The 27,835-nt window shown below is 38.8% G+C and overlaps 1 long non-coding RNA gene across 1 annotated transcript; it reads right to left on the reverse strand.

The window, feature by feature from the left end:
* Nucleotides 1-10,673: 10,673 nt before the first annotated feature.
* LOC141509183 (uncharacterized) lies at nt 10,674-20,996 on the reverse strand. Its single transcript, XR_012474598.1, has 3 exons — nt 20,826-20,996; nt 14,166-14,321; nt 10,674-13,282 (listed from the first exon to the last, which is right to left on the reverse strand). It is a non-coding gene; the product is annotated as an uncharacterized LOC141509183 (long non-coding RNA).
* Nucleotides 20,997-27,835: the final 6,839 nt, after the last annotated feature.

A 27,835-nucleotide genomic window follows, 5' to 3' on the forward strand; every position in this document is an offset into this window, starting at 1 on the left:
TATGTTTCTGTCTGTCTCTGTCTATGTCTCTTTGTCTTTCCATCTCTGTCTGTTTATGTCTGTCTCTGGTCTCAGTTCTTGGCTATACCTGTCTCTGTCTCTATGTCCTGTTTCTCTGTCTCTGTGTCTCTATCTCTGTCTCTGTCTCTGACTCCCTCTCTCATTCTTAGGTAGGAAAGGGACAAGGCACATATTTGGACAGAAGTTTGATATATTGTTTAAAAAATCAGCTTCCAGAAAATATTTGATTGGGAATCATGGAGTTTCAGAGTTGGGAGGCAGGATGCGTCATTTAGTGCCCTGAACTTTCTACTACATCCTGGAACATTTGTATAAAAGCAAATTGCTTCACCTTTCCTAGCCCCAGTTTCCTTCTCTGTTTTAAAAAAAAAAAAAAAGCGAGTTAGCTTTGAGAAGCTCCACTCAACTCATGATCATGACGGGTTGTTGTAGAGACCTGGTAAATGTGCTTGGCTGAGAATATGAGGATCTCACTATATACACTATTCCACACACATAGTCCCCCTCTGCAATGAGATATGTTTTTTAATTTTTTTTAATTCTTCTCTGGTGAAAAGCTTGGTCATTGGAACAATACAGGGTACCAGTTCATTTTATTGTTTCCCTTTTCATTGTTGTAGGCGTTGTTGTAGGTGTATGTTGTTATTGCTCTTAGAGTCAGGTCATATAGCATGGATTTAAATTAGTCTCCAAGAGTCATTCCAGGTGGCCTGAACTCCCAGCTTCCCTGGAAACTTCCTGGGACTCTGGGCCCATGGTGACTCATCACTTGGGCTCGCTAGGCATCCCCGGCTGGTTCCAACCTGGAAGCATTAGTAGTCACTTCAGTATTGGACAGAAAGTTTTCTCTTAGTTCCCCACACCCTTACTCCAAGGAGATAGCTTTCTACATTCTCTCTTTCTCCCGTGGGACCCCATGGGTGGCATCATGCAACATAAAGATGCCTAATTTGAGGTAAGAAAGGGCAGACCCATGTCCATTCCAGCACCATTCCCAGGCCATCTCTCTCCTGCTTGGGAAGGACTCAGCTGTTCCAAGTTATTATTGGGGTCTTGGTTGTCTTCTGTTTTGCATTTCCTGAGTAGGAGAAAGACATATTTTCAAGATGCATGTGAAGTTTTGGACCTTGACCTGGGACCTATAAGGGACAATCAGGGGAGTTTCTTCATCGTAGAAAATGACCCCTGGCAAAAGAATGATTGGGAGTTGTTTCAAAAGTACAAAAACAAGATGAAATATAACCATACATTCCATAGACTCAGTGATTGCTTCTGTCATTCTTCTCTCAAATCTGTTTTCTGTCAATCTGTCAATGAAGACTGTGAATCTTTTATGTAAAGAAGTTTATGGGGGGTAGGAAATAAGTATCTATTCCATGTTTGATATACATTGCACATTGAGAACACTTTTACTTCCTGTTTGGGGGAATGGTAGACATAAACCCCCAGTCTTAAAAAGCATGAGCAAAAGGTGCTCTCTCTCCCTAGAGGCCAGGTCACCCCATTATTGACTGACAGATTCCCCAAGTTTGAACTCTAGGACCATAATAATTAGGTCCAGGAAAGACAGGGCCTCAGAGGGAAAGGAAAGGGTCTGAGACCACATGATCTCTTGGATCCATTAGTGGTAGAAAAATCATCCCATACTTCTCATCTTGTTTCTCTTTTCTTACAGTGTAGGCGAATCCCACTACAGACATGCATCACCATTTGTTTAGCCCCCACTCAATCAGCATATACCTTTTTTCCCCACTATAAAAAGTACTGCCATTGATGTTTTATCTATATAGGACTTTCCTTTGTCCTTGGACTACATGCCTCCCAGTGGTATCTCCAGGTCAAAGAGTTTGGAAATTTTAGATTCTCTTCAGCAGCCACATTTAGTGACTTTCAATTTGTCTCCCATCTCCAAGGTATCCACTGCGGCACAAGAAATCTCTATGAGAGGGGAAAGTCTATATGTGTACCATGTTGTTATGGTCCCAGTTTTATAAAATGTGCACCTGGTAATCTACCCAGATAAAAGTCTAAATAATACTATGAAGAAACTCTTTCAGAGGTCATAGTCTCTATACTATACCAAGACACAATGGGACTTTGCAGAGGAAGAAGCAGAAATCTACATCCATGACCTATTCTCAGGGAAGATGATTGTTTCAAGTTCGGATTAAGCAATAGGAGTGAGTAGAATGCTGACCTTTACTTTGGAGACTTCTCTAAATAGTAATTTGGTCAGAGCAAGCAGATAGTAGTTGGTGCAAACAAAGTCTGGCCTAAATAAAGAGGGAGATTTTTGTGTAACCATGTGATCATCAGCCCAATTCAAATATACCTTATATGATTCATTAACAACAAACCTCTGGAGCTTTGATCCCTAATACAAATAGGCTGATTTGATGACATTCTCTGTGTGGTGCTTCCTCCCACAGTGCCTATCACAACTCACCCATGCCTCATCATATGAGATTCTGATTCTTGTTCTTTGAATTTTCCACAAGGGATTCACCCATGCAGACTGGTACATGTTTAACAACCTAAAGTCCTCAGTGGACACAATTAAGTTTAATTTGTATTATTAACTTTTTCTCATTGCTTTAAGTCTATGTGATCAAAAGAACAAATCAAACCTTGGTTTGTACCATTTGCTGATTTCCAGGTATGAATGCTCACCCTGAAAACAATTGACTGGATTCTTTGAACAGGTTAGAGCTAGTTCCAGCACACCTTCCCTCACAATCCTCCCAGGTTACTGGAAGATATCTTCATGATCTCATGACATCTCATGGAACCCAATAGACTGGTCATACATTTCTCTGATGAAATCCTTTATCACTTCCCTTTCTTAATTTCTTCTTTTTTTAATAATATCATACTTCCTCTTGTTCACACCCACCTGTCTCCTCTCCTTTTCCTTTTTTGGGTGTGATCCTCATCAGCCAAGCATATTCATCAAGTATCTACAACAACCCATCATAAGTTGAGTGGAGCTCATTAAAGCTAGCCCCCCTCTTTTTTTACAAAGAAGGAAACTGAGACTAAGAAAGGTAAAGCAATTTGCTTGTATATAAATGTTCCAGGAGGGAGTAGAAAGTTCAGAACACTAGATGACATATAATGATTCCCCTCCATCCTGCCTCCCAACTCTGAAACTCCATGATTCCCAATCGAATACTTTTTGGAAGTTAAAACCAAAGGGCTGGGCCCAATGCATGCCTTGGAAACAATATGGCATCAGTGATAACTTGGAAGCCTTTCATCCATTAAGGAAAAATGTATAACATGACAACAACAATAGCAAACAACAGAATTCCCTTTTCCCAGACCTCCTCAATTCTTGTTTAAGAGAGGCAATATCCTGTTCTCTATGGAAGTTAAGTATTATAGCCCATTCTAAGGGCTTGAGTTGAATCTCAGAAATTTAGATCCTTGGTTAATTTCTGAATACATTTACAAATCTAAATGAAGATTTTTGTCATTTAAAGTATAAAGAATTGGGGCGGCTAGGTGGCACAGTGGATAGAACATTGGCCCTGGAGTCAGGGGTACCTGAGTTCAAATGTGACCTTAGACTTAATAATTACCTAGCTGTGTGGCCTTGGGCAAGCCATTAACCCCATTGCCTGCAAAAAAAAAAACAAACAAACCTAAAAAAAAAAGAAAATTACAAAATAAAGTATAAAGAATGAAACTTTTTCCCTTTCCATCTTTGACTTTCTTCCTCGGACAGAAAGGTTAATGGTCTAAATCTAGAAATTAATTCAGCAGACATTTTATTAAACACTCACTGGGAAGCTGATATTGCACTGGGATGAAGTATCCTGGGGCTTCCAAGATTCCAAAGTAAGGAGCACTATGATATAATGGTTAGAGAAATGGCCTTGATTTAAGCCCTTCCTCTGACACATGCTGGCTGTATGACCTTGGACAAGTCCCTCAACCTTTCAATACCCACAAAGCACTTCTCTAAGACTTAAAATTGCATAGTAGCTATTGATCTGCACTCAGAAGGGTCTTAGTGGGTTCAAACATTGGGTTGAAAGTTAATATGAAAGTCAATAAGGATAAACAGATATAAAGTTTTGTATTCAGGCACAATAAAATCAGTGGCACAGGTGTAAGATGGGGGAGGAATGGCTCCACAACAATTGCTGTGTTTGAGAATTTAGTGGACCATTAATTCAATATGATTCTGCTGTTTGATGTAGCAGTGCCTTCGCTCCCCCTCCCCACCAAAAAAGCTGATTTGATCTTGGACTGCATGAAGATGGAGGGGTACAGCTCCCAGCAATGGGGAACCCTCATTTGTCCTCTCCTGGAGTGCTGTGGTCAGTTCTAGATCACCTACTTCAAGTTAATCTCTGATCCAGTAATGAATATACTCTCACTCCTGCTCAGGTTTCACTGTGATTCTCTGGACTTTCACTACTACACCCTCAGGGGTGGGTACTGTCTCATTGAGTCTCTCTCTGGGATTCTTTCTGTCTTGTCTTGTCTCTGTCTCTGTGTTTATTTTTTTTTTTGTCTATATTTCTGTCTCTGTTTTTGTCTCTCTCACATTGTCTTCCCCTATTAGAAAGTAAACTTCTTGAAAGCAAGAATTTCCTTTCTTTTTGCCTCCCCTTCCTCCCCCCATTAGAAAGCAATTTGCTAACTGTGATTTCAACAGTTCCTCTCAACAGTTCAGTGAACAAGAGCACTCCTGAAAGACCCATTATGGAAAATGCCAACCACATCCAGAGGAATTAACTGTGGAGTTAGAATGCAGAGCAAAGCATACTCTGTTCACTTTTTTTAAACTTTTATGTCTTTTCTCTCTTTCTCATGTATTTTCTCCCTGCTTCTAATTCCTCTTTCTCAACATGACTCATATGGAAATATGTTCAACACAATTGTACATCTACAACTTCTATCAGATTGCTCATTGCCATGGGGAGAGGGGAGGTGAAGGGAAAGGGAAGGTGGTAGGAAAATGTGGAACTCAAAAGCTTGGAAAAGGATGAATGTAGAAAACTACTTTTGCAAGTAATTGGGAAAAGTAGGTTAATTTAAAAAAAAAAAGAAAGCTAATTGTTTGAAAGCAGGAATATCCTTTCTTTTTGATTTCTTCCCCTTACTAAAAAGTAACTCCTTAAAAGTAGGAATTTCCTCTTTTTGACCTTCCCTCCCATCTCTAGAAAGTAAACTCCTTGAGGATAGAGACTTTTTATTTTTGTATTTCCATCCCATAGAACTTAATAAATGCTAGTTGATTTAAGAGTCCAGAGTTGGATTACTGATTTTGGGGAAGGTCTTGAGGCCATGCCATGTAAGAATTAGTTGAAGGAAAAGACTGTGCTTAGCCTGGAAAAGAGAAGATTGGAAATGGAAAGACAATTGGAGGCCATATGATAACTGGTCCTCATGTATTAGAAGACTCTGAAGTGAAGGGATTAGAGATGTATAGTTTGGTTCCAGAAGTCAGAACTAGAAACCATAGGTGGTAGAAGTTGCAAAACAATTAATTTAGGATAGATATCGGGGCAATTTCCTAGCAATCAGAGCTGGCCAAGAGTGAAACAGGCTGCTCTGGGAGGGGGAGAGCAGGGAGTCTTCAGGGAGAAATTGGTGTGAAAGGCAGCCAGATGGCACAGGAGATAGAGCCCTGGACCTGGAATCAGGAAGATGTGAGTTCAAATCCAATGTCAGATACTTACTAGCTTAGTAACTGTGGGAAAGTCACTTTACCCCAATTGCCTCAGTTTCCTCATCTGTAAAATGAGTTGGAGAAGGAAATGGCAAACCATTCTGGCATCTCTGTCAAGAAAACTCCAAATAGAATCACAGAGATTTGTACATGACTTTTATGAGAGAAAGAAAGCAATTTATCTGACTGTCCCCCTATATGTCAAATGCTTTCTCTCTTCCTCTCAAATTTTTGGCTTCTCTGGCTTCCTTTAAGTCCCATTTAAAATCCCATCTCTTACTGTAAACCTTCACCCATCTCTTTTAATTCCAGTCCCCACCCCTCCTTAATTATTTCCTATTCATTCTCCAAGAAACATGCTTTGTATATATTTGTTTGCATGTTGACTTCCCCCATTAGAGTGTAAGCTCCTTGAGGACAGAAGCTGTCTTTTGCCTCTTTTTATATCCCTATCACTTGCATATTGCCTGATACATAATAAATACTTCAAAAATGTTTATTGATTGATCGATCGATTGATTCATTGAATATGGGGCTCCCTTTACTTTCCATTGTCACACCTTAAGAGTGTTGATTTGTTTAAAGGATAAGCTCATATTTAGTCCAAAAAGAGAACCTTCTAGATAGTAACCACTCAGGCCTTTTATAAAAGAGGAAATCGAGGCACAGAGAGATTAAGTAATTTGCCCAGCTTCGCCGGTTCTAGATAGTGGTACTAGTTACTGGTTATTCAGATACAATTAAAGTATCTGAAGTGGGATTTGAATCCAGGTCTTTCCTGCCTCAGATCCAGTGCTCTCTCCATTTCATTGTGCCATCTCAGTTGCTATGACTGAAAAATTGTTGTTGTTATGCCCAGGGCCACACAGCCAGCAAATATCTTAGGACAAATTTGAACTCTGATCTTCTAGTCCTGTGGATCCATCTATTGTTCTACCTATCAGTCCTGTGACTGAAAAATTAGTCAACCCAATTTTTGAAATGATTCTGTTCAATTCAGTAAACACTTCTCTGTGCCAGCCACTGTGCTAGGCATCTGGTGTTATAAAGGCAAAAATTAAATAGTACCAGAGAGAAAAACATACAGGTATAGTTAAATAAACACAAAGCATATGTGGATGGGGGAAAGGGGGAAGAGAGTTGATTTCCCACTCCCTCACCTCCTGGTCCAAATCATGATTGTGAAAGCTTATTAAAAACTGCTTTCTCAGTAAAGCTATAAATATTTTAAATAATATTTTTTCTATAAAATTTCTCTCATAGGAATGAAAGAATGACTTGGTTGCTCAGTTCTGGAATATTAATGTTCACTCCTTGTTCACTCCTTGTACAAGGAAACAAGATTCAGACTTCATTAATAATTTAAGTCCTCCTGATTGGAACTTGGACCAAAGCACTCCTTCCAAAATCTTCATTTAAAAAAGATGATCCTTGAAATGAATGCCAAAGGACATGTTAGCTGGAGTGTAGAGGGAATTTTTGATTTGGAATAAATCTGGTATTGTGTGATTTTGACTTGGATCTTTGTGCAAAGAAAAACTTTAATGCTTTTTTCTTTTTAGAAACTGAAACATCAAGCAATAAGGGAACAAAGAATGAAAAATTCAGTGCAAATAAAGAATGAGTAATGAATTTATAGTTATACCTTCTGGAGCATCAAGATGCAAGATGAAGCTACTAGTGTTGATAAAAAGGCTGTGAGAAAGCAAAAAGATTCTCTGCTTCAGAAGTAGCAGAATGATTAGCAACTTGATCTCTTTAATGATAACATTTCCTAGAGGGAAGTTTGCAATGAGAAAAGGAAGGCAAATTTCTGGATAAATTTCTCAAAAAGACATGAAGTGGCCCTAAGTCTTCTCAAAATTATCCTAAAAGATGTTTGTCAAAAACTCCCAAGAGAAGGCCTCCTGAATTCTATGACCCTGATAAAAATATATTCTTTCATGTCCTGGTTCATAGAAGTAAAAACAAACAATACACATAAAAAAGATGATCCGAGAATTTGAGCCAGGGGTCAATAGCAGAGAGGTTGTCAATGGTGCACTTCCCTTTGATCTTGAAGATATGGAGGTCTTCCAAGTCTTTGTTGTTCCAATCATGCCAACCATTTTTTCATTTTCTGTTTTTGGCTCCTTTAGATTGTTCCATCTTGTTTCTTTTATTTACGATCTTCTCCCATTAAAATGTAAGCTTCTTGAGGGCAGGAACTATTTTTTTTTTTGGTATTTGTATTCCCTAACACAATTAATGTTTATTGACTGAATTTAAATGTTGACCTGAAATAGTCTTGGAACAGTCTTATTAGAGACAATGGGGTACTATACCAGTTTGGAAACTGCCCTCTTCAAGCTAGGTTTGAATATAGATTAGACTTGAACAGAGTACAGCAATAGTATTAATATCTTTTTTTCTTTGACAGGATGCTCTAATATTAAAGTTGCTGCTAGTTCCAGGGAGCTGGGTAATATCCTCTCCAAGGGGCCTCTCTGTTCCAGAACCACACATGTGATCCTGACTAGGTTCATTCCTGGAGAAAGCCTAGAATCTGTTTTTAAAAATAATATTAATTTCCCCCCAATTACATATGAAGGCAATTTTTGACATTCATTTTTTTAAATTTTGAATGAAAAATTCTCTTGCCCCTCCCAGGATGACAAACAATTTGAGATAGTTTATAGAAGTGCAATCATGAAAGACATATTTCTATATTAGTCATGTTGTAAAAGAAGATGTGGATTAAAAAAACAGAAAAAGAAACTGAAAAATAGTATGTCTTGATCTGCATTTGGATTCCAGTTCTTTCTCCGGACATGTATAGCATCATGAGTCCTCTGTAACTATTGCTGAGAATAGCTAAGCATTCACAACTGATCATCTTACAATGTTGCTGTTACTGCATACAATGTTCTGGTTCTACTTATTTCATTTTGCATCACTTCATATAAGTCTTTCCAAGTTTTTCTGAAATCAGTCTGTTCATTATTTCTTATAGCACAGAAGCATTCCATCACAATCAAATATCACAAACTTGTTCACTCATTCCCCATTTGATGGACATTCCCTCAACTTCCAACTCTTTTCCAACTCATAAAAAGCTGCTATAGATGTTTTAGTATAAATAGGTTCTTTTCCATTTTTAGTGATCTCTGAGATCCAGGCCTAGTAGTAGTGTTACTACCTGGCATCTATTGAAAGGGGTTTAGCTTTTATTTCTCATACTCTTAAACTAGTTATTACTTCTCTACCATATCCTTTATCTCCACCTCTCCAACCCCCCCTCCCCATTCCATTTTGGTTCCCTGGGGGAGAAACTGTTTAAGTTTTAGGTTTTGGCTCACATCTCTCTTAAGGAGGAAGCAGATGTTTTTTGACTGACTTGAGTGGCAAATGTCTTTTCACCAGATGGCTCAGGGATTGAGTTCATCCTTCTGCCAGGGGGTCATCTCCAAAAAGATCCTTGAATAGTTTCAAATGACTCTTCTCCTGGTTATCTGTTAGTCCAACTAGGACTGTCCAACCTCTTAACTCAATGAGGTGGCCTGTGAGCATCCCTGTCTTCATCTCAGGATTGATACTTAATGACCTAAGATCAAGAAAGAATAACATAAAAGGAGACAGTTCCAAACCTTGAATCATGCTTTCCTGATGTGGGATGTGAGCTGCAGGGAGGCCAGGGTGAGCTGTTATTTCTTCACCCCTCATAGGAAGTACCTTAAAAACACTCCTACCATAAAAGAGAATAACAGAGTTTTATCAGTTCTTCTGACACAGTGGTAAATAAGCTAAGTCATGTACATGGGCCATCTGGGAGCAACCAAACATTTCATCATGCTCACAGCACCCTAGGGCTGACCTAGTACAGGTGTTACACCAAAAGGGAATTATTGCCCTGGGACTGTTCTATGGGATACTCACAGTACAATGTAATTCCATTATAGTCATAGAAAATCCAGAGCAGATAAGAGTACTAAATATAAAGGTGTATCTAAGCCCTAAAACCTCTTACAAAGAATTAAAAAAAAAGTTTCTTAATTAAACTAGAATAGCTGACTGAAGACTAACCAGACTATTTTGGCCTAGTTTTTTAAAAAAAAAATTATCCAAATAACTTATTGTCAGGTGATAGCAAGATCCAAATTGTTCTCATTTTTTTTACTTAATTTGATATTTTTATCATAATTTATTTATTATAATTTAATGTTTTAAATCCCCTTACTATTCTTCCAGATTTGAATTACATGAACAATCCTATTCTTTCTTCAAGAAGAGCCTTGTTTAGGAACTCCTTTTCTTTCTCTAAAAGCCATCATACCGGAACTCTTGAGGTTGAAGTCGCTGACACTGCCTATTGTATAATTCTAGATTCATATCTCTGTTAAATTGATGGATGATGAAATAATCTATCAGTTTAATGGAAATATGAGGATCAAACCAGCCTCTTTAAAATAGAAATACAATTCCCTCTAGTTAATCTACAATCTCACCAATATGCACTTATGAGTTCTCCAGGTCCTGCATCATTTTTGCTCCTTAGTGCATAGCCCTGGACCTGGGGTTCAGAGAGAAACTCGAAGCTAGAATTGGAGGGCTCTGAATGACCTTCATTCCTTCCTCTCAGTATGATGGGTAACAGGAATATGGTTAGTTCTCACAATCTCTAGTTTCTTCCTCATGGAAGTCCTTCAGAAAACACAGTCCTCAAAATTCAACTTCAAAACATCACCAGTTGATAGACTCTGGAAGAGCAACTGTCTGAGATCTCATCCCAATAGGCCCTATAGTCAATCAGTTAGGCAATCAGCATTTATTAAGGTCCTATTAATAATATGTCAGATACAAAGATAGGTAAAACAAGACAGAACAAAAAAACCAGTTCTTTCTCTCAGTCTATCTAAGGAGGAGATAACAGGGAAATAAGGATAAATGGGAGTTATTTTTTTTGTCATTTTTTATTGTTCTTTGAATTTTACAATTTTTCCCCTTGATTCCCTTCCCCCACCTCCCACAGAAGGCAATATGATAGTCTTTACATTGTTCCATGCTCAAAATTGAATGTGTTGAGAGAGAAATCATATCCTTGAGGAGAAAATAAAATATAAGAGAAACAAAATTACATAATAAGATAACTTTTTTTTTTTTGGTTTTTGCAAGGCAAATGGGGTTAAGTGGCTTGCTCAAGGCCACGCAGCTAGGTAATTATTATTAAGTGTCTGAGGCCAGATTTGAACCCAGATACTCCTGACTCCAAGGCCGGCGCTCTATCCACTGTGCCACCTAGCCACCCCTAAGATGTCTTTTTTTAAAAAAAAAATTAAAGGTAATAGTCTTTGGTCTTTGTTTAAACTCCACAATTCTTTCTTTGGATACAGATGATATTCTCCATCACGGATACACTAAAATTGTCAATGGGGGTTATTCTAAAAGAAAAGGAGTACAAAGAAAGAATTTTTGTAGAAGATGGCATGGCAATTGAGTCTTGAAGGGAGTTAGAAGGTGTAGATGAGGAGACACAAGGGAGAGCCAGTGAAATAAGGAAGGAAGTAGGGAAGGAGAGAAGGAGGGAAGGAAGGAGGAAAGGAAGGAGAGAAAGAAGGAAGGAAGGAAAGGTAAGGGAAGAAGGGAGGGAGAGTGGGATAGGGGAGTAAAGGAAAGGTGAGAGGGATAGAGGGAGAAAGAGGAAAGAAGAGAGGGAAGGAAGGATGGAGGAAGATAAGGAGAGACCTCATCTTAGAATCAGACTTTAAGTAGTTGAAAGAAATGGTATATTTTAGTTAAAAGTTAGAGAAAATATGGGACGACTAGGTGGCACAGTGGATAAAGCACCGGCCTGGAGTCAGGAGTACCTAGGTTCAAATCCGGTCTCAAACACTTCATAATTACATAGCTGTGTGGCCTTGGCCAAGCCACTTAACCCCATTTGCCTTGCAAAAACCTAAAAAAAAAAAAAAGTTAGAGAAAATAAGATCTAAGTTCACAGAGTCCCTACTCCAGAGAAACTCCCCTTGTATGTGTTTACATCTAGATCATAGAGATAGAAATACAAAAACTGAATAGCCCTAATCCTCAAGGAGATTACATTCTAAAAGAGGAGAGGAGTAGATAAATCATTTGTTGGGGAAGGGGGGAAACAAATAAAAAGTCAGATAATTTATGTCTTGGGGAGGGTAGAGGGAAAGGAGGAAGGGAGGAAAAAAACTGGAATTCAAATTCTTATAAACATGAATGTTGAAAACTAGCTTTATATGTAGGAAAAAAATACAATTAACAGAAAAAAAAGAAAGTAAGTTTTTAGATGTTATCTAAAATGAAAAAGAAAAGATCCAAAGCATATAAAGGCATTTAAAGAGGAAGAGAGTGCTAAAAACTGGAGTGGAGGGAGAGAAGCAGAAAGGTCTTGTGTAAGAGACAGGTCCTTTGAAGCCTGGCAGAGTGAAATGAACAGTGTATTTGGAGACTAAAATCTGCTAACTACCTATGTAAATCTCTTTGGGCCTAATTCTCCAGATCTGTAAATGAGCTAATGTAATTAGCTCTCTGATCAGGTCTAAATCCTTGAGGAGGTACCTGCATACTTTTATCCAAAAATGGAACACGGTTGGAGGTAGGCCACCTTGTTGTTTGTACCTCCATTGGCCCATTTAGAATGTTCCAAATAGCAGAGGTTACAAAAGACTCCCAGGAAGGTATTGCTTTTCCTTTCTTCTGCCTCTCCTAAGACCAACTATGAGTTGGCAGGTCTCTGTAAAGTTTCCTCCAGCCTTTCTTTTATTTCCTTGTTTTTCTGTATCTTCCCATCAGGAGCTGCCTGCAAGGCAGGAACAGAGGGCTGAGAGTTGTTGGTGCTCATTGGCTGGTGAAGAACATTCTCTCCCTGGGACTCTGGCTTGAATTGAATTCACTTGTAGAAAATGCCTAAGGAGCATCCCAGTTTTGCAAAAATAAAAAGGCCAGTCACTGGGGTCTCTGGCAGGAGGAATACTTTGAATCCTGTTCAAAGCTCCTTCCTGTTCAGAGTAGCAATTTTGCTATGTTTTAAACTGAGTTGTTACAGGCAGGTATAATAGGTCTTGGCTAAAGTACAGATTGTTGTTACTTTGCCAGTGTTTTCTCCCCCCTCTGCTTTTCTTTACCAAATGGAGCTGTTATTTGCCTGGCCCAACTCCTAATGAGGATACAGCATCCAACCCTCCCCCCCCCCATCCTTAAATAAAGGACCATGTTATTCTCAGGACACCATCAAGGGCATTCATTAGCAGGGAGGGCATTCCTCCATGAGGAGGGAACCAGCTTTTCCAAAACAGTTGCTTGGTTCTGTACATGAAGCCCTAGTAATTCCTGAGAACAAAGGTACTTTCCATAGAAGGTCATTTCTCAGTGTCCAGACTAGTAGATTTTGAACTCCATTTCAAGTTGATGTTTCTGATAATAAGTGTTTTCGCTTTCCTTCATTAAGGGTTTCCTAGTGATCATCGTGGAGGATTCTTAATGTCCAATGGACACATTTCTGTGAATGTAGCTCATCAATGAAGAGCCGAAAAGGTCATCGAAGGTTAATCTGTTCATCCGGAATTTTTCTGGCTGAGAATCATGGAATGTAGAAAGCAGTCAGTCAGTAAATAAACATGGATTGAATGCCAACTCTACTCCAGCCACAAGCTCTGGATTAGTTCTAGGTGACCCAAAGGGAAATGGAAAGATGCATGGTAGGAAACAAAATAGGAGGCCTGCAATGTTACAAAATGAGGGATTGTATATTCCAAGGATGTTGTTAGAAGCCAGTCCAATGAGCTCTTCAATGTGGGAAGCCTATCTAGTGATGAAAGCACAGGCTATTCATGCCTGCCCAGCCTATATGATATACATCTATGTCAATCAACAAACTTTTCCTGAACACCTACTATGTGTCAGATACTCCTGCCCTCAGGGAAGTTACATTTTATAGGAGATACATTCTACTAGTATGTCCTGCCATAATTTCACCTGTGGAGCCACTCAATGTATTAGAAAGTCCTCTTCAGGGGCAGCTAGGTGGTGCAGTGGATAGAGCACCAGCCCTGGAGTCAGGAGGACCTGAGTTCAAATTTGACCTCAGACACTTAATAATTAACTAGCTCTGTGGCCTTGGGCAAGTCACTTTACCCCACTGCCTTGCAAAAACCTAAAAAATTAAAAAAAGTCCTCTTTAATTTTTAAAGATAAAGCAATTATTTGCTTACTAGGTGCCAGGCACTTTTGATATTGCATTGATGTCAAAGCAGAGCCAGTTGTCTCTTGGTTATCCCTCACTCTTGACTGGACCACATTCTTTTCTAATCATATATTTTTAACTATTCTCCTTTGTGTGGGACAGAAGAGTCTGAGGAAATGGATTTAAATCTCACTTTTGACACATCCATCCTTCAAAGTCTCATAATATGAGTTTTTCTGTCTTTAAAGCCAAGTTCCTTCTGAGGTTCCCTACCTTGTCAATTAATCTTCTCCAGGCTCAGTTTTCTGCTCTGTAAAACTAGAGGGTCTGGATGCAATGTCTTTAAAAGTCCATGCTTGCCATTCCATCATTTCTTGTCTGTATTGCTATGAAGATCAGATCGACTATGTGTCTCTCCAGAGAAATGATCTGAAAAAAAAAAAGATAAACTGGTCTGAGTGGGGAAGGGAAGAAATATTTATTATGTGCCTACTATGGTCAGAGATGGTGTTAAGCACTTGACAAACATCTCATTTGGGAGACAGGAAATAGGAAGAAGAAAGGTTAATCAAAGGGCATGTTATGATGACGATGTTTTTGTCCTTGGTTCTCAAAGATTACCATAATACCAGGGAGGTGATGCCATGACTAGCACATTAATTGGATTTGAGTGAGGGGTGCTGTTCCAAGTCACCAACTTGGAACCATTTGGTTCAGTGGCCAGATATGAATCAGGATGATAGGCTGACCCTGGATGTGAGGCAATTAGGGTTAAGTGACTTGCCCAAGGTCACACAACTAGTAAGTATCAAGTGAGACAGGATTCAAACTCAGATACTCCTGGCTCCAAGGCCAGTACTCTATCCACTGTACCAGCTAACTGTCTAACCAAAAGACATCTGAAGTGCTCCACTAGAGCCCATACAATGTCAAAAGTCTACAGCAAGCCCCAACACTCTGGGCAGTCTCTCAGTGTCAGATATATGGGAGGTAGACAAGTGTTCTGGTAGGATAGGAATGAGGTTTTTTTATTTTACATTCCTGAAGGGAATAGAGGACACATCCTTCAAAGTCTCATAATATGAGCTTTTCTGACTTTAAAGCCAGGTTCCTTTTTTTGGGAAATCTGATAGAAATTCAATTTGGCCAAAGTGAGGAATTCACCTGATAAGCAGTTTTGAATATACTTTGAAAGTCTATCTGTGTCTCCTGAGACTTTTTGCTGCTTTGAAGCAGGGAGCTGGCCAAGAGAAGTTTAAAAATAGGTATTTTTTTTTAAAAAAAGTGCATTGTAGACGTAAAAGGAAAACCAAAAAATCCAATGGCTGATTTTTTCTAGGTAATATCAAGTATGCTTGATGGAATTTTTAAAATGGCAAAATGGCAACAGTCTTCAGTTTCTTGTACATAACACTGTTGAACAAATAGGATCTTGCTTAAGAGCAAAGTTCTGGGATAGCAAACTGGCTTATTCTATCAGCAAGATAGGTGTAAGACCTGTGAGGCAAGCCTGAATAGCCATGAAGTCAACAGCCCTCAATGTTCCTAGTAATGTGGCATTATTAGGTTAAGCAGAGGGAGAACTGCAGTATTTCATTTTTTATATGTAGAACTTTGGGATATGAAAAATAGATAATATCCTATCTTCCTTCCACTCATTTTACAGATGGGGAAATTGAGGCCCAGGGAACCAAAGTGCCTTATTCAAGGTCATTCAATAAGTTGGTGGCAGAAGTGGAATGAGGAACCAGGTGATAAAATAGAATTTAAAAAGACATCAATAGAACCTTAAAAAATTGAAAACTCATTAAACTCTATATGTGCCACTTGGATACTTTGGGGGAGGAACAATGTAGGGGGTTGGGAGACTTGGGATGAGATCAGGAGTAGTGTGATGTTTTTTTACTTTTCTTTCATGTAAATTTTCTGGGAAGGCAACATGATACAGAGACAAGAACATTGAACTTGGAATTACTAAGACTTGAGTTCAAATTCTGACCCTTGCCACTTAACTACCTGTGTGACCTCAGGCAAATCACTTAAACTCTCTGGACTGGTCTCTCATGTGTAAAATGAAGGCTTTGGACATGATGCTCCTCTCGGACTCTTTTCCAGCTCTAAATTTGTGATTTTATCTCATTTCCTCTCTCAGTCACCCTCTGACCTATGAAGATCATAGGGCATATAGAAATATTTCCAATTTTACAGATGGGGAAATTAAGGCATGCTAGTGGTTTTCCTGAGATATTGGACCAAGTTATGGGTCCAGGACATGAATCTTTCACTATTCCCAGCTTTCCAAATCAAGGTGTGAGAGGAAATGTAGTATAGAGGACAGAGAACTGCTTGACCTAGTGGTCAAGAAGACCAAATCCTATCTCAAATACTTCCTAGCTGGGTGACCTTGGACCAGTTTCTTCATCTCTAAAATGGGGTTAATGATTAACACCTATTTCATGTTGTCCTGAGTCTAAATTAAGGTGCTTGCTATATAGAAAGCATCAACTATGTTATTTGTGTTTCCTCTACAGATGTCACTTCTTCTTTTTAAACTTCTCTATTTATTTTCCAATTCAATCTAAAGATCATTTTAACATTCATTTTTAAAATTCTTTTCTTGAATTTTATTTTTTTCCAATGGCATGCAAAGGTAGTTTCAACATTCATTTTCGTAATGTTTTCTCCTCATCCTCCCCCATCCTATCCCCACCCTAGGATAGTAAGTCATCTGATATAGGTCATACATGTATAATTGTGTTACATATATTTCCGTATTACTCAGATATAAACATCACTTCTATCTCTGACCACCTTTCTCCCATTTTTCAGGTTCAGAATAAGTGTCATCGTTGACTCTTACGTCTCTTTCCGTTCTCCTCAAGCTCTTCCTCATCTATCCCTTCTGCCCACTCCTTTCTGCTCTCATATCCCTAGGCCCAGCTAAATTCTTTATCCTAGCATTACAGTGTTTAGAGTCAGGAGCACATAATAGGTAGGGACTTAACAACTACTCTCTGATTGACTGATGGAAGAGATTTTTGATACCATCTTTTTGTGTTTTGACAGAAGAGGAACCTAAGGTCAAATAAGGGAAATTACTTGCCCAAACCAAGATTTGAATATAGATCTTCCAACTCTAAATCCATTTCTCCCCATTATTCTATTTCTTGCCTGGAATTGATATTAGTGATTAGATTAACAATGTTATAGTAATTAAGTTTAGCCATGTTATTTTCCTATTCTGATTGCCTTGAGGTTAAAAAATAAACAAGCCCTTCCATCTTGCTCTTAAAACCTTTGGCAAAGCTCAGATGTTATTCTGCCACCCCCAGCTCCAAACCTTTTCCCCCTCATCTCTCCCCTCCCCTTTCTCCTTGGAGTGCAATGCTGTGGCTAACCTTTGGGTTGAGACCTGGGGAGAAGCCACTTAGTCTTGTTAGTGTTTTATTCCCTTATTTACTATTACATTTCTGAACTTCATGGTCTAGGCAAGCTGTCCTTCTAGCTTTTCCTCAAATAAGTTACCTCCATTTTGCCTCCTAAAGACAGCTAGGTAGGATAGTGGGTGGAGCACCAGGCCTGGAGTTAGGAAGACCTGAGTTCAAATCTAACCCCAGACATTTCCTAGTATTGTGATCCTGGCCAAGTCATGTCACCCTGTTTGCCTCAATTTCCTCATCTGTAAAATGAGGTAGAGAAGGAAATAGCAAACCACTCTAGCATCTTTGCCAAGAAAATCCTAAATGGAGTCATGAAGAGTAGGATGAAACTGAAAATTTACTGAACAGCAATTTTCCCTCTTTGGCCTAGCTATCCATCCCCATGGCTGGAACATATCTCTTCCTTCTTCCATTTCTTAGAATATCTTGTTTTCTTTAAAATGTTGCTTGAGGGGTGGCTAGGTGGTGTTGTGGAGAAAGCACCTAGCCCTGGAGTCAGGAGTACCTGGGTTCAAATCTGGTCTCAGACACTTAATATAATTACCTAGCTGTGTGGCCTTGGGCAAGCCACTTAACCCCATTTGCCTTGCAAAAACTTAAAAAAAAATGTTGCTTGAGAGTGAAGCCCATGAAGACTTTTGAAGATCCTCCCCCCCCACCAAGATAGTGCCAAAGTAGAAGGAGGCCATTGTCTCTTCAAGAAAGTTTTCAAATTAAATAAGAATATTTAATATAATATGATACTATAATTAAATATCAATAATTAAATAATTATTATGACTATTAGTTGTAATAATTTATTATAATTTTGATAAACAATCTCAATTCAATAATTAAATGTTTAAATTATAATTATAGTAATATAATAATTGATTAAATAAGATAATATTTGGAAAGCACTTAATACAAGTGATTGGCATATTGTGGGCACTTATTAACTATTTCTTTCCATTCTTCTTTCCATTTAAGGCAAAGGACAAAAAAAGCATGTTAAATTATGTTGTTATTTTTGTTGTTGTTTTTAGGCTATTTTTTCAGTCGTAACTGACTCTGTGAACTCATTTGGAGAGGAAATGGCAAATCATTCTAGTACCTCTGCCAAGAAAGCTCCAAAATGGTATGAGGAAGAGTGACCGAACAATGCAATAAAAACAAAAACAGTGTGCTTACTGAAGGCTTGTGGATTGAAAGGATGCCCAATTTGGGCCAGACACAGCGTTTCTCATATATCTTCTCATTTGGTCTTCACAACAACCCTGGGAGGTAAGTACGACTATTATCACTGCTATATAATTGAGGAAATGTAGGCCAACATTAAGTGACTTATGCAGGGTCACATAGTTAGGAAATGAAGCTGAATTTAAATCCAGATCTTGACTCCCCTGCTGCTTTGATTGACTAATGATGATTGATTATAGTTCTCTATTCATTGACTTCCCACTTCCAATCTCTCTTTCCCTCCAATCAAGCCTTTTTTATCCTCCTCTGAGACTTTTCCCAGAGGTGACAGAATAAAGTCCAAACTCTAGCCTGGTACTCAATCTAGCCCTTATTTTCCTGTCTTATCTTGCTCCTTCCCATTGTCCCCTTTACATTGCATCTCATCCACTAGCTTTCTAAGCAAGATATGCTGGTCTCTGCCTCTACACCTTTCCTTGCAGCCAATCTGATGTGGCAAAGATACCAATTTGTGCTACTGATTAACTGAAAGGTAACTAGGGCAGGGAGATTAGAGCTTTGCCCCCAAAGGCTGTGAAATTTTTCCACAAGAAGACATTTAAAGAGCCTATTGTAGGAATTGTACTTTGAGGAAGAAGGGTGATTTTGGGAAAGGGGGAACTGGTGAGGTGGAGCTGTCACCTGGTGGGAAAGAGAGAAGGGAGATAGGAATAGGCTCCTGGGGAACATCTAAATGCCTTTAGGGTGTCTCTAGCACTGATAGTCTTATTGGGACCTAAGCTCTGGTCCCACCTAGGCTGTGGAGAGGGCTACCTTAACTGAAGGTGTTGGGACCCTAGTTCAGCAAGCCTGTCTCCTCCATGTTGACCTAAGGGTTGCTTCTTAATAAAGAAGGCACAGGCTGAGAAGGGCACAGTCTTCTCTTTCTATGATCAACCTACCAAGGGATCCCTCAGGAAAGGAATATGAAATGGGAAAGGAGAAGGAAAAAAGAGAAGGAAACTAACATCTTGGTCCCTAAGGGAGGATCTAGATAAATTCCTCTTTCAGCCTTAATGCTGGAGGACCCAGACTTTTAGAAATTTTGCACTCTTGATCATATAAGATAAAATGAGACACCGGATTATATAAAATTCAAAGTTTCTGGAAAACAAAACCAATGTAGCTAAAATTAGAAGAAACATTTGTCTGGGGGTGGGGTGGGAATGGCTTTGCAGCAAGTTTCTCTGACCAGGGTCTCATGTACAAGATATATAAGGAACTGAATGAGTCATTCCCCAAATGATAAATGGTCAAAGAATATAAACAGGCAATTCTCAAGGGAAGAAATTACAACAACTATATAAACAAGAAATTATCAATAACTATATTAGAAAGGCTCCAAATTACTAATAGTTAGAGAAATGCAAATTGCAGCAACTGAGGCTTCACCTCACATGCCTAAGATTGACAAAGAGGACAACAAAGGAAAAATGACAGATCTTGGAAGGGCTATGGGAAAATAGGCACATGAATATATTGTTTGTGGAGCTGTGAGTTAGTTTAGTCATTCTGGGAAAGTAATTTGGAACTATGCCCTCAAAGTTTCTAAACTGTGCATACCCTTTGACCTAGTGATATCTCTATTCCAAAAAGAGAGGTGGATGAGATGGATATTCAGAGAGGACTAGCACCTTTGATGTGAGAGCTTGACGTGTCTTTTTCAGGGCTGTTCATTCTCCTTTGGTGACCATCTGCTACCTAACTCTCACCTGTGGCTCTAAGAAGCTGTATCATGAACAGGAGCCATATCCTGATAACCACCTCAGCAAACAGGCTGAAACCAGGTTTAGTGTAATTGAAAAAGAACCCATTAGTGAACTGGGGGGTCTACCCCAAGCATCTGAATACTTCCCCCAGCAGAATGGGTGAATGAGAACAAGTTGTTCCAGTGGCCATGAAGGTGGCTGAATGAAGCAGGTGCTGTGGAACACTTAGAACTTGGTCAGACATTGAAGGTGCCAAGGCTGTCCACTGCATCCTGGGCTATTGCCAGTTGTCCTGACTGTTATTCTGCCGCTGAACTTCTATGACTCTGGAAGAGAGAGTGAGTGCAACTCTGCCTCACTTCAATCTGATTCACTAACAAGACTAGACACCAGCCCTTGATGCTCTTGGTCCGCTTTGAAAACTAAAGACAAACAACTCAAAAAAGATCAAGAGAAGTCGAAAAAGGACTCAGATGTGATATAAACATATACACATCCACATCCACATCCACACCCACATCTACACATACACAAACATACACACACACACACATACCTGTACATACCTGACTCTATCTACTTTGACACCAAATTGTCCCACATCTTCTTTTATACCTTTATTTTAGAATTGAGCTGTTTGAAGCAAGTTGGTTTTTCTGTAAGTTGTTCTTCAACAAAAAAGACAAGCACTAGTGTAGTGTGATATAGTTGGCAAGGTACATAACATATTCTTTAAAAAGTGATAAACACATGTGGCCCCTCTGATAAGACAGACCACCAATGAAAAAACAGTAAAAACATTATCAGTAAGGAATTCATATGGTAAACTACCACTCCTATGGCTAGAATTATAAGGTACCTGGCAAGATTCCAGTCATTAGATCCCTGTTCCTAAATGGGAAATGGGGCATCTTTGATTCTCCAACTTGAAGTTTCTCAAGGCCAGTGTTGATCAATTTATCAATGGAATGAGGCCAGAGTTGATGGGAAACACCTACCTGGTGCTGTCCTTAATTCTCCAGAAAATAAACTTATGGGAGCATCTAAGACTCAAGTTGGTAGTTGGTAGATGGTACTGATGTTTGAATTGCTTACATATTTTGACCTATAAAGTTTTACATATTTTGACCTACAAAGTTTTTTAGCCTACACTGAGAAGCATAAGTCTAATTCGTGTTTCCTCATATGGAATACATTGCAAATTACAAAGGTCCACAAAGCCCTGTACTTGTGTTATTTCATTTTGGTCCTCACAATCACCCTAGAAGGTAGTTGCTGTTTTTAATCTTCATTTTATAGTTGAGGAAACTGAGACAGTCAGGAGAAGTGAAATGTCCAGTCTCACATGACTAATAAGTGTCTGAAGCAAGATTTGAACTGAGTTCTTCCTATTTCCAAATCCATCTATTAACAAAGGAACTGAGTTAGTGTAATATGAGTAACTATTGACTTGCTCCTCAGGTCATCTCTCTTTCAATCAGTTGTTAATTTTCACCTTCCTTGGGGTAGAAGAAAAGGGCCTATGACAGATGCAGGTCTTTGGTCTTATAGGTCAGGATAAGCAGCTAAGAGGGTGGAGGGATGGACCAGCTTTCCAGGTGAATGCAAGCTTCCCACCCTCCAAAGGGAAGTTTAAGCAAAAGAAAGCAATGCTTCCAGGGAAAGGAAAGTTCCAGAATTATGAGGAAACTGAGCATTCACATATGAAGACAACGCTCTACTTGTCTCAATGCTTAGAGAGTCCCTATCTGCCATTTGCTGTGTCCCTCTTTGAATGTCCCTCCCTCCTCCCCTTACAGGGAAGGTTGATTCACTCTCAACCTAGATTCTAGTTGGAGATAGGGGGGGAAAACAAAACTTTAATTTCATTTTCCTTTTTTTTATCAACAAAGATTAATTTTCTTGCCTTTCCATGACTAATTGAAAAAAACAACAAAATTCTTGCAAAAATATGCACCAACAAAATAAATTAACATTTTAGTCATGTATGCATCATTTTGCAACTTAAGTCCATCATCTGTCAGTTAAGAAATGAGTGTCATTTTTTCATTAGTCTTCTGGAAAATAGAGAATCATTAAAATGCATTTTTAAGTTTTTCTAAATTGTCCTTGCATCATCTTATCATTATATAAATTGTTATCTGGTTGTACTTCCTTTACTTTGCATACCAGTCTTCCCAAAGTTCCCTGAAATCATCGACTTCATCATTTCTTGATGTTACTGTTCAGTGGTGTGATCCCTCTTGGGGTTTTCTTGGCAAAGATGCTGGAGTAGTTTGTTACTTCTTTCTCCAGCTCATTTGACAGATGAAGAAACTGAGGTAAAAAGGGTGAAATGATTTGAAATGAGGCTGGATTTGAACTCAGGCCATCCTAATTCCAGGTCTTATGATAGTGTTCTTATAATAGTCTTCCATTATATTCATGTATCATAACCTGGTCATACATTCCCAATTAACAAGTACCCTCTTAATTTACATGTCTTTGCCACCACAAAAAAATAGCAACTACATAAATATGTATATGTATATGTACATGTACATGTATACATATGTGTGTACATACATGTATATGCCTGTGAGTTCAAATTTGGCCTCAGATACTTGCTAGGTGAGTGGAATATTCCCTCTTAAGAGTTAATATTCCTAGTGAAGTCCTCTCAGGACTTGAAAACCATTAAGCAATGATAAACTATCACTCTTAGACTATTCTTAGAAGAAAGAGGGAGAGAGAGACCTTGCATTCTAAGCCAGGCACCCTCCTGATTCTGTTGGTGGGGGGAACAGTGGACTATTTCCAGAGAGACCTTGCATTTTTAGTTAGTCACCTATTTGATGATAAAACTATCTTAACTGAGAGAACAGTAGACTGTTCCCATGAGAAAAACCTTGCATTCCAAGGGAGTTCATAAGACTCCCCTTGTTTGATGATAAGTAGACTGTTTCTAGACCTTGCATTCCAAGACAAGTTACATTACTTTAATGAGATAGTTATAATCCTGAAGGTTATCCTCACCATCTGGTTGGTGAGGTAATATTTTATGAAAAATATTTCATATTCCATTCTTTTCTTTGTTGCTGGGATAGATTTTCACAAGTAGAATGTACCTCTGAAGACTAACTAATGAGTTAACAGAGGGATGACAGGGAGGAGGAAGGGCTCATGTTAGGCCATATAATCTTGCTTGACTGTCAATTCGGGGCAGCTCCTTGATCTTCACTACCTTTGTGAGACTTGGAGTGTGTCTTTTTCTCGAGAAAAGCCAAAATATACTTTTGTTTTTGCTCAGAGGAGTCTCTATATTTTTTTAAATGGCTTTTTATTTTTATCCCACACATAGGTGTGTGAACGTGGGTAGTCACTTTATTTTCTCTGCTTAAGTTTCTTTATGTGTAAAAGGAGATGGAGAAGGAAATGGCAAGTGACTCCAGAATCTCTGCCAAGAAAACCCCAAATGGGGTCAAACGAGACTGCAATGACTGAACTAAAAAAAGATAGAATTCGTCATGCTAAGTTGACAAACATTCCTATTGTCTTATTAAAGTAAGTATTAAAGCATATTTTCACTACAACTTTAATGCACTTAAAAATGCCATCATTATTTATTGTTAGTTCCTTTTTAAAATAAGGGGTAAGATATGACCTTCCAAGTCAGTCTGTAGTTTGGGCAGTAGTAGTGAGATTTGGGTACCAGTTAATTCTACTTCAACGGAGTCTCAGTGACAACAAGAGTTAAATAACCTTCCCCATGTATTCGCTTGATTAAGTCATTTCCCCCTTTTCCAACCTGTTCCTATCTAGGAACAATAAAGGAGTTAGATTAGCTCACTCCCCAAGGGTCCTTCCAACATGATGGTTTGAGAATTATTTTGGAGCAGGGTATTTTCAAGGCTTTTTTCCATCCTTTTCAAGACTAACTATATATTTACTCTAGGAGTTAACATTTTCATTCATTCCTCCACTTGAATGTGCAGAATGTGAAACAAAAAACCATCTGATTTTAGCACCTACTATCAAAGATACTTAGTTAAAATAGGAAGCTACCAAATGAGTCAATTCTTCTGAGGTATTGGGAGCTGGGGGAGAGGAGGGGTCATTTTCTACAATCAGAAGCCTGGGGGTCTCTCCTCCCCTTTCTCCAAATAAAGATGATTTTAGGACAGCTGGCACACACATCACCCCCCCCCCCAAACCAGGTTGTTTGTACTTTCCCCAACTGCAAAAGGCAACTGGATAGATGCCTTGGCTATCTACCTTGGACAGAAGGAAGAACTGTCTATTCTTTAGAGACAAAGCAACCCCCTGGAATGTTGGAGAATGGGAGTAGAGGTCTGGAATCTGATACTGGTCAAGTGTGAGACCCTGGAAACCACTGGAAAGACTGAGCTTGCTTTTTTCTAATCTTATCTCTAAATTAATTCAAAGACTTTATATTCCAGTTCAAATTGTCCATTTGCATAAGACATTTAATCATAGCTATATCAATAATTGATAATAAATGAATTATAGTGTATGAATAATTTGAGGGGGGCCTATTTTCCCTCTTCCTTAAGATTTATGTATTGAATATTCCATCTCCAGTCCCAATATTTTTGCTTTGCTTTTTTTTTTTTTGAGGCAATGGAGTTAAGTGACTTGCCCAAGGCACAAACAAGTGTCTGAGACCAGATTTGAACTCAGAAAGATGAATCTTCTTGCTTCCAGGGCTACTGGAAGTGCCACTTAGCTGCTCCTCTGCCCTTCTATGTTTGTACAGTCTATTTTCCATGTCTAGATTGTGCTCCCTCTTCATCTCTTTCTCTTAGAATCCTTTTCTTCCTATCATGAAAATGTTCTGCATGACTACACATTTATAACTTATATAAAATTGCTTGTTTTTTTAGTGGGGAGGGGCAGGGAAGAAGGGAGAGAATTTGGAACTCAAAGGTTTCAAAAATATTCTAAAAATTGTTTTCACATGTAATTGATAGAAAATAAAATACTAAATAAATAAATTTTAAAAAAGAATAATACCTGTATTCATTCAAGATTAGACTAATAGGGGCAGCTAGGTGGTGCAGTGAATAGAACACTAGCCCTGGAGTTAGGAGGATCTGAGTTCAAATATGACCTCTGACACTTAATAATTACCTAGCTGTGTGACCTTGGGCAAATCATTTAACCCTATTGCCTTGCAAAAACCAAAAAATAAAGATTAGTCTGATGTATCCCCTTTTACAGGATGACCTTAGTTTTTAACTTTCTCTCTCTTAAAAATGGTTTACTCTTTTCTTCTCTACACTCTCTTTATTGGAAACTTCATCAGTTCCCATGGGTTCAATTATTATCTCTATGTCAATGACTTCCTGATCATAAACAATCTCTCTCTCTTGAGTTCCAGTCCCATATCACCAACTGGATTGGTCCCTGTTGAGTACTGGACATTTCAAAGAATCACCAAAACACAGAATCTGACAATTGAAAGGTACTTTGGTGATTATCTAGTACAATCCAATTACAAAAGCAATCCCTAATGTAGTGTTCCTGAACAGTGACCCTCCTATTTTCCCTTGAAGACCACCAAGGAAGGAAAACTTGTGACCTTCTAAGGCAACCTGCTCTACTTTTCTATGGCAGTTCTAAGGTTTAGAAAGGTTTTCCTGACATCAAGTCTAAATTTTCTTCTTTTTACCTTTCATCTATTCTCTTGCTTCCTCTCTTTCAGAAATCTGGTTGGGTTTGTATCCAAGTTGCATTTGAGGGTTTGTTTGAAGATATTTTTGACTTATTTTCTTTTTCTAGCTTTGTATCTTGAGCTTCCTGGTCATCATAATACTTCTTTATGGTGGGACTTCTTTTTGTTGGATCATTTTTCTATGGACTTCTGGACTTTGGACTCTTAAGTTAGGGCTGGGTTGTTCATACTTCTTGGGGGATGTTTACCCTGAACTTTTGTCTTCTTGGATCCTGCAATTTTCACAGGTTGGGCTGGCAGTGTTTAGGCTTTCAGTGCTTCCAAAGATTGGTGATCCTGGGTGACATCTGCTCCCAGTCCTCTCAGTCAAATTCTTGACCCAGATTTTGGCCTGTTGACGTACCCTAGTTGGAAGTTCCAGTAGAGTCCTGCTGACTCAGCCACTATTAGCCCTCTGGGAGGCTCTGCAGGTTCAGAGGGGCTGAACTGTTGGTTCCCCTTTGGACTGGGATTCCCACCCTGGTTATTCCACTGCAGGCTTCAACGTGGGCTGGAGTCTAGAATTGAGTCCCAGTTCTGCTCCTGAGGACAGAGTCACATGGCTATTGTTGACTTATGAACTTGTTCTTGCTTAGTAACCCAGTTAGGGTTCAGTACATGGAACACATTTCTGTTTTCTACCTAAAAGTGCAGGTCCCCTCCTCAGCCTTCCCTAAGATCTTTGACCTGTAACTGGGGAGTGGGTGACAGAGGTGCCAGATGGCATCAATTCTTGAACTTTCTATACTAAGTCATGGATCTCCTGGGATGTTTTCCCACTCAGTTTCAACTCCTGGGTATTAGAATGCTCTGTAGATATGGGTCCCAGGTCAGTGCCACCCTGAGTGTCTGAAGACCTGTCTGTCTGCTTAAACTGCCTCGGACAGAAAAAATTACTCACTGTGACTTTTTTCTTGGATTTTCCAATCACAATTTAGTCTGATGTGTTATCTAGATGTTTGTAGAGGAAATGTGATGGGTAAGAGGGGTAGACAGTACTTCTTCCTGTTTGCTCCACTTTAAAGAGTTGTCAGTGAGCATCTTGAAGCATGGTTGACCACTGTACAGAGGATGGTTGAGAAGGCAGTATATAGTGAAGCTATCACCTCCTTCTTCCTGGAATCTAAGCCTCTAAACTTAATGAAACCTAAGACTCCATAACCTTTTTTGGCTGCCATACCACATTGTTGACTCATATTGAATGATGGTTCACTGAAACTCTCAGATAGTTTTCTGAACCAATGCTGTCTAACACATTTTTATGGTTTATAAACATAAAAATATGATATATATATATATGAATGTGAAGTTAAAAATTTTAAATATTGAACCAGTTATCTGTTATAGGATTGATTTGACTAAGGTTTCTTGATTTATTTTATAGTATTTGGTTTGTGGTTGCTTTGATTTGAGTGGGATTTATATAAGAATATGTTTGCTTCTTGGAATTATTATAATTGCAAATGCCATCCTTCCTCTGGGAATGCAAATGATTTGATATGACTTGTTAGGGAATCACCATGCAAATATAAGAGGATTTGTGATTTCATTAGTAAAAAGAACTCTTGGTGAGGAAATTTTTCCCAGATATGAAGGTAACTGATAAATTTAAAGAGTTTCTTGGGACACAGTTCTTGACTTTCTATGACTATCCAGGCAGGGACAATGCCATGTTGACTCAGTAACACCTGGTTTCTTCATAGGAGGACAGAATGGATAGAGCCAGGGTTTGACTGTTGTCCCCAGTGCTTTCACAGCCCTATGTCTGGGTAAGACAACTGTCATCACTGGTGTGTGAGGGATGGAAGCAATTAATGTTTATTAAGCACTTAACTATGTCCTGAGAACTTCACAAACATCTCA

The sequence above is a fragment of the Macrotis lagotis genome, chromosome 1, assembly GCF_037893015.1.
Source record: "Macrotis lagotis isolate mMagLag1 chromosome 1, bilby.v1.9.chrom.fasta, whole genome shotgun sequence".
In the NCBI taxonomy this organism is placed as follows: Eukaryota; Metazoa; Chordata; class Mammalia; order Peramelemorphia; family Peramelidae; genus Macrotis; species Macrotis lagotis.